Below are 6,975 nucleotides of genomic sequence, written 5' to 3'. Positions count from 1 at the left end.
TCATAAGAGATACTGGTCTGTAATTTTTCTTTTTTGTGATGTCTTTATCTGTCTTTGGTATTAGGGTAATGTTGGGAGGCTTTTAATTACAGATTTTATCTCTTTAGTTACTATAGTTCTGTTTAGATTTTCTATTTCTTCTTGAGTCATTTTTGGTAGTTTGTATGTTTCAGAATTTGTCCATTTCATTCAGGTTATGTAATTTGTTGGTGTACAGTTGCTAATAGCATTCTCAATTAATCCTATTAATTTCTCTAAGAGTGATAGTAATGTACCCACCTCCATTATTTATTTTATTATTTGGGGTCTTCTATCATTTTTTGTTTCTCAGTCTAGCTACAGTTTTGTCAATTTTGTTGATCTTTTCAAAGAACCAACCTTCGGTTTTATTGGATCTCTATATTTGTTTTCTAGTCTTTATTTCTTTTAAATATGCTCTAGTCTTTATTTTCTTCTTTTTGCTTGCTTTAAGTTTAGGTGAGGTTTTTTTTTTTTTCAGTTTTTTAGTTGTAAATTTAGCGTATTGATTTGAGACCTTTCTTCCTTTCAATATGACTATTTGTTGCTATAGATTTCCCTCTGAACTCTGTCTTCAGTACATCCCATAAGTTTTGCTATGTTGTATTTTCATGTGCATTTATCCTTAATTATTTTCTAATTTTTCTTGTAGTTTCTTATTTGACCTATTGGTTGTTTAAAAATGTTGTTTAATTTTCACATATTTGGAAATTTTCTAATTTTCCTTCTGTTATTGATATCTAGCCTTATTTCATTGTGGTTGGAGTAGATACATTGCATAATTTCAATATTTTAAAATTTATTTGGATTCATTTTGTGACCTAACATATAATCTATTCTAGAGAATATTCCATATGCACTTGATAAGAATGTTTTTTCTGCTATTTTTGGGTAGAAGCCTTTTTATTTCTGTTTGGCTTAATTGATAGTGTTGCTCAAGTCCACTATTTCTTTATTGATTTGTCTAGATATTATATCCATATTGAAAGTGGGGTATTAAAAAGTCATCTTTTATCATAGAATTATTTCTCCCTTCAATCTGTTAATGTTAGCTTTATATATTTGGGGGCTCTGTTGTTTGGTGTGTATATGTTTATAATTGTATCTTTTTAATACATTTTCCTCTTTGACAATATTTAATGTCCTGCTTTGCCTCTTGTAACAGTTTTTGACTTAAAGTCTAATTGTCTGGCATCAGTATAGCAACCTCAGCTCTAGTTTGGCTACTATATTCATGCAATTTTTTTTTCCTTTCATTTTCAATCTACTCATGTCTTTGGATCTAAAGTTAGTCTCTCATAGACAACATATAGTTGGGTCATGCTTTTTAATCCATTCTGCCAAATTATTTTTTTTGATTTGGGTTTAGTCCATTTATATTTAAAGTAATTACTGATAAAAATATTTCTGCCATTTTGGTATTTGTTTTTATATATATTATACAAATTCTGTCCCTAATCTCCTGCCTTAGTGCCTTGTGTATTGTGGGGAATTTTGATTCCCTTCTCATTTTTTTTGTATATATTTTTAAAATATTTTCCTAGTGATTACTATGGGAATTACAATTGACACTCTAAATTTGTAATAATCTCCCTTTAATTGATACAACCTTATCTTCAATAGCATATAAAAACTATGCTCCTATACAACTTTGTCCTGACACCCCTTTATGTTGTCGTTCTCATCATAAAGTACATTTTTATACATTGTTTATCCTATAGCATAGATTTATTCTTTTTTGTGCATTTTCCCTTTAATCAAGTCTAGTCTTTTAGGTTAAGTCTGTTGTGCTTTTATATTAACCTAAATGGCCCCCTTTAGCATTTCTTATATGGCAGGCCTATTGGTAATAAACTCCTTCAGCTTTTATCTGTGAATATCTTAGCTTCTCGTTCATTTTTGAAGTATATTTTTTAGTATTCTTGGTTGAGATGTTATTTTTTCTCTTTTAGCACTTTAAATATGCCATCTCATTGCCTTCTGGTTTGTGGTGAGAAATTGACTGTTGTTCTTATTGAGGATTCCTTGTATGTGATGAGCTTTACTTCTCTCTTGTTGTGTTCAAGATTCTCCCTTTGTCTTTGGCTTTTCACAGTTTGATTATAATGTGTTTCCTTGTGAATCTCTTTGAGTTTATCCTACTTGGAGTCCATTGAGTTCTGGGATGTACAGATTCACGCATTTCATCAAATTTGGATTTTTTTTGGCTGTTATTTCTTCAAATGTTTTTTTTTTCTGTTTCTTTTTTCTGATTTGCTACTCTCATGATGCTTATGTTGGTTCCCTTGATAGTGTCCCACTGGTCCCTTAGAATCTGTTCACTTTTTTTCATTCTTTTATTCTTTCTGCCTCTCAGACTGGATAATTTCAATTATCTTGTCATCAAGTCTTCTGATTCTTTATTTTGCCTTTTAAAATATGCTTTTGAATCTCTCTAGTGATTTTTAAAATTTCAGTTATTATAAGCTCGATAATTTCTCTTTAGTTTCTTTTTATAATTTCTATCTCTTTATTGAAATTCTAATTTTGGTCATATATTGCTTTCTTGGTTTCCTTTAGTTCTTTTTCCCTGGTTTCCATTAGCTCTTTGAGCATATTTAAGACAATTGATTTAAAGTCTTTGTCTAGTAAGTTCAATGTCTGGTCTTTCTCATGTATGGTTTATTTTTTCCTTGAATGGCTATACTTTATTTATTTGTATGCTCATGCTTTTATTTTGAAACTGCACATTTGAATATTATAATGCAGTTACCTTGAACATCAGATTCTTCCCTTTTCCCAGGGTTTGATTTTCTTGATTTTTGAAGGCTATAGCTGTCCATTTTTCTGTTTTTCTATTTGTTACAAAGACTGTATTCCCTGCATATGTGTTCACTGGAGTTGCTGTTCTATTCGCTTTATGTTCAACTGGTGTTTTAAGAAATTTTCTTAAATGCCATGAGCAGAAAATACAAACACATACAAAACAAAACACCTCTCCCAGCCTTTGAGTGTTGGCTTTGTGGTGTGGCACTACTTTAAAGCTTTAGCCAAGCAATTTGCAACTCCAGCTTAATCTTTACTTTCTGCTTTCCTTGAGCCTAGATATATTAGCCAGAAGTGAAATCTTAAGGTCTTCTCAGTAATTTTCTGAACGTGCATCCTGTCCTTGGCATTAAGTCACTTTCTAAATTCCTAAATATACATGAGGACTTTTGAATGCCCTAATTTCCCAAAGAAACTCTCCTCAGGTTTTTCTCCCAGGCCTTATGCAGTATATTGTATGCCTCAATCATAATCATTTGTTTCAGGTGGTCTGGGTTTTTCATTCACCTTACAATATTTTTGAGCAATGCCCCATTTTTCCCTCCTGAGTGGGTTCTGAGTTAAGTACTCTTTAATATGTGCCATGTACTGTAGCATTTTCTAGTGTTTTATTTCTTTTTTTTTCAAAAATGCTGGTAACATACTATTAATTTTATATAACAACTTGCCTTTTCAAAATTTTTGCATTGCAGAATTGACATAAAAGATACTTGGGACTTGGAAGTGACCCTTGACCTATTCTGCTAGCCTTTTCACCCATAGTATGACATTAGAAATATCCCTGTGTCCATCTTTAACAGTGTAAAAAGAAACCTCTTCCTCTTTCTACCTCACCCATGATATCAGATATTTTTATTCCCTTCTGTGTTCATTTTGGGAAATGTTAGATGGAGGATATATTAGTGGATGTATTAGTTTCACGTGAATCCCATAACACATTACCACAAACTGAGTGGCTTAAGACAAGAGACATTTATTCTCTCACAGCACTGGAGGCCAGAAGTCTGAAATCAAGGTGTCAGCAAGTCTACATTTCCTCTGGAGGTTCTGGGGGAGAATAGATTCTTTGCCTGTTTCAGCTTCTGTTGGTTCCATACAGTCCTAGGCATGCGGCTGTATCACTCCAGTCTCAGTCTCCGTGGTGCTAGTCCCTCTTCCTCTTCTCTCTGTCTAATTTCCCTCTGCCTTACCTTTATAAGAATACTTGGCATTGTATTTAGGGCTCACCTGGATAATTCAGGATGATTGCCTCATTTTATAATTCTTAATTACATATGCAAAGATCTTTTCTGCAAATAAGGTAACATTCACATGTTACAGGGATTAAATTGCAGACATCTATTTTGGGGGGGTCACCTTTCAACCCTTCACAGAGGATTTAGGAGAGGAAGTGGGATAAAGGCCTTCTCAGTGGGTGGCTGTCAGAGTGATGTATCCTGCAAAATGAGTAGACTTTTTATACTATCCAGGTTTAAAATCCTATGGGCAGCTTCAGTAAATGTTATTATGCTAAGTGACAATCCTCAGTTTCTTTAGTCAGTGCCTGAAAGCTGGAGGAATAAGGTGTTAAAGGGGAAAAAATCATTTGCACGTGATATGTATTGTCTCTGTTTTAAAGGAGAAACTGATTTTTAAATTGTGACTGATTTGTTTATATCCGTCTACTTATTGGTCATCAAGTTTATAAAGTTCTCTCATCATTCATTTTCTGACCTTAAGGCTTCCATATCTGCCTCTCACACTCATTCACTTTTGAGCATCTCTTTGAGTGGAGTGAGAAGCTGAATATACAAACAGCCTGAAGTCGCTATATAAAAATAAAGCTCTGACCCATAAACTGCAACATCCAACCTGGGAAGCCAAACCCTAACCTATGCAGCAAACTGTGCAGAAAGTTAAACCACAGCCTCTAGCAGTCAGCCCCAAACAGCTAGGACTTGATCAATAACTGCCAGATTCCCTAATTTTTGTCCCTACTGCCAACTCAGGAGCAATTAAAGTCAAATATGCTCCCCTGACTGATCACATAAGACACCCCACTTATAGTGTTAGCCTGCCTCCAGCTTCCCCATGCCAACAGCCTCCAATCAGGGCATATATGAAGCCTTCCATTTTTTCCACTATAATGGTTTCCCACTCTTGCTTTACTTTGAGGCTCTGCAAAATGCAAGTGATGGTGGCTCACTCCCTTGCTATAGCAAGCTCTGAATAGCTTTTAATTGTTCTTATTTTGGTGGTTTTCATTTATTTTCATGGGAGGCATTGGAAAGTTTGGAATGCACTCTCACTCACTGAAATGGAAGTGTAGGCCTCTGGGAGGCTGCCCTCAACCCCACCATTCTAGAGTCTTACTTAGGCACTGCAATTCTATGGTAGTGTTGCAGTGAGAGGCTGCCAGACTTCTCCAGCTAGATATTGGAAATAAGAGGCAGCGGTGCTTTTTACTCTCTGGTCCTCCTAAAATAGCTGAGATTTTTTAAGGAGTCTATTCTTGCATCTCCCTGAGGGTTTTGACCATAAGAGGGGCCAAGCTCTAGGACTTCTTTTTTAGGGACCCACACTACTGACTCTTTTATTGTTGTCTCCTCTCCTTTCAGATTTTCCTCCCCGCTGTCTAGGAAGATCCTTTTATCTCACCTCTGTAATGGGTTCAAATCCTGATGTTATCACTTATAAGTTGTGTAATATTGTGCAAATTACTAGTTGGCAACTGATTTTCCTCATCCAAAGAATGGAGAAGATAACAAGCAGTACCTACTTCATAGTGTTGGGAGGATCAAATGAGGTAAATTCACGTAAAAAAAACTTTAGAAAAGTGCCTGGCACATAGCGTTTATGAAGTATCTGTTATAATTACTTTCAAAGGAGACAACAGTTTTAAACTGTTACTAGTGCTGTGATAGAATTAGGTAAAGAGTACCATATGGGTCATAAAGAAGACTGGAGTTACATTCTGTTAGGGAACAAGATGTCATGAAAGGCATCATAGGGGAGTTGTACTTAAAAGATCAGTAATTACTTGTCAAGCACATGGTAGGAAGATACAGGACTGTGAGTGTGTGCAAAAAAGCAAGAAAATGCAAAGCTGAAGCATCGGGGAAACTACAAATAGTTAAGTATGGTTAATGGTGGAGAAGGGTGGATATAACTGAGAGGTGGGAAAGAATGATCTTCAGGTGCTTGTTTCAAAGAATGAGTATGGAGTTTAGATTTTAACCTGTAGATCAACAGGTCTCAAAAATTACTGTGCTTGAGAATCATCTGGAGCTACTCACTCAAAATTTAACTATCTTTGCCCTAGCTTTAGAGTTTTGGAGGAAGGTTCAGGAATCTGCATATTTAATAAGTACTTCAGATTACTCTGAGGAATGTGGTTTTTCCTACACCACACTGTGAGAAACTTTCTGTTGCAGGCTATGTAGACTTGATTAAACTTATTTTTCTAAATATCCTTCTAATGCCATTGTTCTCAACCTTAGCTGTTACATTTGTTAAAGGTGGGATCCAGAGATTATGGTTTTAAAAATTCCTTAGGTGATTCCAATGTTCAGCTAAGGTTGAAAAGCACAAATCCAGCAGCAATGTGGATGGCCAACATTAGAATAGAAAAACTAGAAATAGGCAGTTAATTAAGATATCATTGTAATAGTACAGGAGAATAGTATGGAAGAAGTAGAGGGTAACTGAAATGTTAAGACTAGCTCATCTAGGATTCGATGATTGACTACATGTGAGGGTGAGAGAGTAGGTGATATTAAGGATGACTTCCAGGTTTTTAAATTGAGGTTTGAGTAAATGGACTTGCCATTCAACAAGATGGGAACTATGGGAGGAGAAAAAGATTTAGAAGAAGACTACCATTTTATAGTGGAGGTGGGAACAAGGGAGAGGTGACCTGAATTATTGTTATTCTTTAGTATTGGTTCCCAGATTTCAGTGTAAAACAACAAAATCACCCGAGCTTGTTAAAAGTACAAATTAAAATGCTCAACATCTCTAATCATCAGAGAAATGCAAATCAAAACCACAATGAGATATCACCTAACCTCTATCAAAAAATCCCAAAACAACAAATGCTGGCGAGGATGTGGAGAGACAGGAACTCTCATACACTGCTGGCGGGACTGCAAACTAGCGCAACCTCTGTGGAAA

This window comes from Propithecus coquereli, unplaced genomic scaffold (genome assembly GCF_000956105.1).
Source record: "Propithecus coquereli isolate 6110/MARCELLA unplaced genomic scaffold, Pcoq_1.0 Scaffold86, whole genome shotgun sequence".
Classification (NCBI taxonomy): Eukaryota; Metazoa; Chordata; class Mammalia; order Primates; family Indriidae; genus Propithecus; species Propithecus coquereli.
Note: the sequence above shows the minus strand (reverse complement) of the source record.